The following is a 4,763-nucleotide window of genomic DNA, read 5'->3' as shown; positions in this document are numbered from 1 at the left end:
CGAGGAGCTGACCTTTCTGCTGAATGTCACGCTGGAGTCAAATGGCTGCAGCAGATTATCAGGGATGGAAAATATGCTCCCACACAGACTTTTTAACAAGACACACATCCCCTGTTCATTTATTTTGATCCGGCCGGTGTGAACTCTCCACAGCTCGTCTGCTCAGTGTCCTCCGTTTCCTTCTGACTCTGTCGCTTTCTATCCTTTAATCCCTGGTCTTCCTCCTTTCAGCTGCTGCGTCTCTCCCTCGGCGTCGCCACGCCGACCGCCTCCCGCCTCCTCGTCCACCGCTCCTCAAACACATTACTGTCTGAAATGGGGCCAAAGCATCCTCCCGTCTCCAGCGGGTGAGGTGCCAGTGTGTTCAGGAGTGTGCAGAGGCGTGTGTGTGTGTGTGTGTGTGTGTGTGTGTGTGTGTGTGTGTGTGTGTGTGTGTGTGTGTGTGTGTGTGTGTGTGTGTGTGTGTGTGTGTGTGTGTGTGTGTGTGTGTTCAGGAGGAGGGGGTGGGTGGAGGCTGGGGGGGTTGTTCTGTGTAAGTGGGTCACCTTACTGCTGCATCCAGCGCCCAGCCACCATGTCAGTACATGGCCCCACACGCACAAAAACACACACAAACACACATTTAACCCGTCCTCCATCCTGCTGCTCATCTTTTCTACAGGAAATATAAAAGAGTTCCAGACTTCAGTCTCGTTCTTGATGGAGGAAATAAAAGAAGAGAATAAACTCTGTCTCTCTCCGCTGCGTCTCACTTCTTCCTGACTGCTGACCTGCAGGACGACTCCCACGCTGCTCTTTTGGCACGTTTGAATTTTTAAAGAAGCCGTGAGCTCAGAGGAGTCCGGTGTTCGCTTCCCTCTCCGCCTCAATCACTTTCTGCATTTGTCTCTATTTGACTCCCTATCATCTTGTGTGTGTGTGTGTGTGTGTGTGTGTGTGTGTGTGTGTGTGTGTGTGTGTGTGTGTGTGTGTGTGTGTGTGTGTGTGTGTGTGTGTGTGTGTGTGTGTGTGTGTGTGTGTGAGAGAGAGTGTGTACTTCTGTGTCCTCTGTCATATTGTGTAACTCTGGGAGCCGTGTGTTATAAAAAGGCAAAAGCACTCTGATCTTTAACTTGACACCTCTGCAGGAGGAAAGCGGGACACAGAAACTTTACGTAGAAACTGCTGAGGTAGGAGTCGTGTTGCCGGCGTCCTGTTTGGATTTTAATTTTTTTCTCGACTACAAGCAACTCTTCTTTTTCTTTTTCTTTTTCTTTTTCTTTTTCTTTCATAGCAGAGGAGAGGAATGCCCTCCCACATGGTTCAGAGAACATCTGTTAGTGAGAAATGAAGGGCTGAGAGAGGAGGAAGAGGAGGAGGAGGAGGAGGAAGGGGACTTACACAGGCAAGGAAAGGAGGTGAAGAAGGAACAAGAGAGCATGCTGAGAGGTGGAAAGGGGAGGAGAGACGAGTGACAGGACTTCAGCAGGAGGAGACCAGCGGAGGTGAGACGTTACAGGTGTCCGCGTTAGTGTGCACGTTAGTGTCCATGTTGGTGTGCACGTTAGTGTCCATGTTGGTGTGCACGTTGGCCTCCATGTTGGCCTCCATGTTGGTGTGCATGTTGGTGTGGAAACAGAAGCCCACATCAATAATGTACCCAGAGAACAAGCTGCATTCCTGCCTTGCATAAGAGTTCACAAAGCGCCGGCTGCCTCTCGTTCTCCGACGGCCTTCAGGCTGGACGCACACAACATCTCTGAAGCTAATTAACCAGCACATTTGCCTTCCAAACAACTTTTCCAGATAGCTGTGCTGCAACAAAGGCCGAAGAGTTGCACTAAAGCCGGTTTTTAAACTCAAGTCTACTGACTTTAGGACATTTGTTTTACTCCGTAGTCACTAATTTCCTGGATCTTAAATGATTGAAGTTCTGTAACATCTGCGACTGGTTTGTTGTCCGATCAGTTTAAGGATCTCAAATAGTCGCAGGAGCTCGTGCTGCTGTCCAGGTCACCAAGGGAACGGAGACGTGATGCTTCAGCAGGGCTGATGTCTGTCTCTGGATGTCTGTCTCCGGATGTCTGTCTGTGGATGTCTGTCTGTGGATGTCTGTCTGTGGATGTCTGTCTGTAGATGTCTGTCTGTGGATGTCTGTCTGTGGATGTCTGTCTCTGGATGTCTGTCTGTGGATGTCTGTCTCTGGATGTCTGTCTGTGGATGTCTGTCTCTGGATGTCTGTCTGTGGATGTCTGTCTCTGGATGTCTGTCTCTGGCCCGCCTGTGGGACCGACTGCAGACGGATGTCCAGGTTCTCCAGCCGGATGAATCCTGCTTTGTCATAAAACTGGTCCACAGAGACTCCTGTCACTCAGGATTACTGGATGTCCCCAAAGTTTCCTTTTTACGCCACCATCAGGTCAACGTTCATCCAAAACACTGATCAATAAGTCCAAAAACACTTTGCTAAATAGCAAATGCTAGCACATTAGAGGGGTCACTGGTGGATTTATCATCTGTCTCAGCTCTGCGGAGCATTTTAGCTTCTTTCAGCCGTTGTTTTGGTAAGTTCACCAGCTTTGTTCCTGCTGCTGCACGCAGCTTTTTGGAAAAAGCTCTGGTTTCCCTGCTGAACAATACGGTGAGAAACTGACGAGCAGCAACAGAGACGGAAAGTTCCCTCAACAGCTGATCGTGGTGACCAACACTCACAAAAACACTGCAGGTGAACTTTTATAAGTCGACTATCTGCCAATAAACCAGTTAAAGCAGGTTTTATTGAGATGTTTCCTAGATTTAAACTTGAAAGTGTAAAGAAAGAAGAGTTGAAGAGAAACTGTAAAGTTGACCGCGGGCGACAGAGCAGCTGTGTACTTGATTAGCTCCAGAAATTGGTTTCCTTTGTTATTTTCTTCTCCACCGGCTCCGTCACCTCCTCGTTCTGTTTACTGTCTCTGAGACTTTAATCTCCCTCAGCAGCTTTCTTTGTGTCTCTTATTTGTCTGTTTGTAGGCTTTGACTCTGCTAACACGGCAAACTGTTTACGTGTGTGCGCTTGTACATAAATAATCATGAGAAGATGTGAGAAGGTGTGAGAAGGTGTGAGAAGGTATGAGAAGGTGTGAGAAGGTGTGAGAAGGTGTGAGAATGTGTGAGAAGGTGTGAGAAGGTGTGAGAATGTGTGAGAAGGTGTGAGAAGGTGTGAGAATGTGTGAGAAGGTATGAGAAGGTGTGAGAAGGTGTGAGAAGGTGTGAGAAGGTATGAGAAGGTGAGAAGGTGAGAAGGTGTAAGAAGGTGTGAGAAGAAGGTGTGAGAAGGTGTGAGAAGGTGAGAAGGTGTGAGAAGGTATGAGAAGGTGTGAGAAGGTGTGAGAAGGTGTGAGAAGGTGTGAGAAGGTGTGAGAAGGTGTGAGAAGGTGTGAGAAGGTGTGAGAAGGTGTGAGAAGGTGTGAGAAGGTGTGAGAAGGTGTGAGAAGGTGTGAGAAGGTGTGAGAAGGTGTGAGAAGGTGTGAGAAGGTGAGAAGGTGTGAGAAGGTGTGAGAAGGTGTGAGAAGGAGAAGAGAAGGTATTAGAAGGTGTGAGAAGAAGGTGTGAGAAGGTGTGAGAAGGTGTGAGAAGGTGTGAGAAAGTGTGAGAAGGTGTGAGAAGGTGTGAGAAGGTATGAGAAGTGTGAGAAGGTGTGAGAAGGTGTGAGAAGGTATGAGAAGGTGTGAGAAGGTGTGAGAAGGTGTGAGAAGGTGTGAGAAGGTGTGAGAAGGTGTGAGAGGGTATGAGAAGGTGTGAGAAGGTGTGAGAAGGTGAGAAGGTGTGAGAAGGTATGAGAAGGTGTGAGAAGGTGTGAGAAGGTGTGAGAAGGTGTGAGAAAGGTGTGAGAAGGTGTGAGAAGGTGTGAGAAGGTGTGAGAGAAGGTGTGAGAAGGTGTGAGAAGGTGTGAGAAGGGTATGAGAGAAGGAGAAGATGTGAGAAGGTATGAGAAGTGAGAAGGTGTGAGAAGGTGTGAGAAGGTGTGAGAAGGTGTGAGAAGGTGTGAGAAGGTGTGAGAAGGTATGAGAAGGTGTGAGAAGGTGTGAGAAGGTGTGGAGAAGGTGTGAGAAAGTGTGAGAAGGTGTGAGAAGGTGTGAGAAGGTGTGAGAAGGTGTGAGAAGGTGTGAGAAGGTGTGAGAAGGTATGAGAAGGTGTGAGAAGGTGTGAGAAGGTGTGAGAAGGTGTGAGAAGGTATGAGAAGGTGTGAGAAGGTGTGAGAAGGTGTGAGAAGGTGTGAGAAGGTGTGAGAAGGTATGAGAAGGTGTGAGAAGGTGTGAGAAGGTGTGAGAAGGTGTGAGAAGGTGTGCTGAGCGCTCTGAATCCTGAAAGTATGAACTTGTTAGAATCGTCTTGGTGAAACTGTTAATGTGGGCAGATGTGTGTGAATCAGGTTTCATTTCTAACAGTGTGTGTGTCGAAGCTCATCATGCTTGTGCTATCCTTTTTCTGCCACATTGCCATGGCGACAGTGCCCTCCCGGGGTAATGGGGGACGAGTGCGCCAGAGCTATTTATTCTCCCTCCCCCCTCCGTCTCTCTCCCTCCCTCCCTCCATCTCTCTCCCTCCATCCCTCTGTCTCCCTCTCTCTCCCTCCTTTCCTCCCTCCTTCCCTCACTCACTCCATCTCTGCCCTCTTCCTCCTGCAACCTCTCGTCTCTCTCCTCTCGTCTCCTTCCTCCCTCCCTCCCTCCTCTGCTCTTTCTTCCCCTCTCTGATTGGCTCAACACTCTTCTCCTCAAAATGAGATACCGTCTAATGAG

General features: G+C 48.8%; 1 protein-coding gene across 1 annotated transcript in view; it reads left to right on the top strand.

The window, feature by feature from the left end:
- The first annotated feature begins 1,390 nt into the window (after positions 1-1,390).
- Positions 1,391-4,763, top strand: part of ldb1b (LIM-domain binding 1b) — a 28,033-nt gene continuing 24,660 nt past the window's right edge. The window contains exon 1 of the mRNA XM_069705013.1: positions 1,391-1,484. The gene's annotated coding sequence lies outside the window, so the exon portion shown is untranslated. The remainder of the gene's footprint in view (positions 1,485-4,763) is intronic.

This window comes from Brachyistius frenatus, unplaced genomic scaffold (assembly GCF_029030835.1).
Source record: "Brachyistius frenatus isolate BFR_SWC_R1_liver_20210118 unplaced genomic scaffold, ASM2903083v1 Contig_53, whole genome shotgun sequence".
Taxonomy (NCBI): Eukaryota; Metazoa; Chordata; class Actinopteri; family Embiotocidae; genus Brachyistius; species Brachyistius frenatus.
The sequence above is the reverse complement of the archived record's forward strand: the minus strand, read 5'-3'. Positions and strand labels throughout refer to the sequence as shown.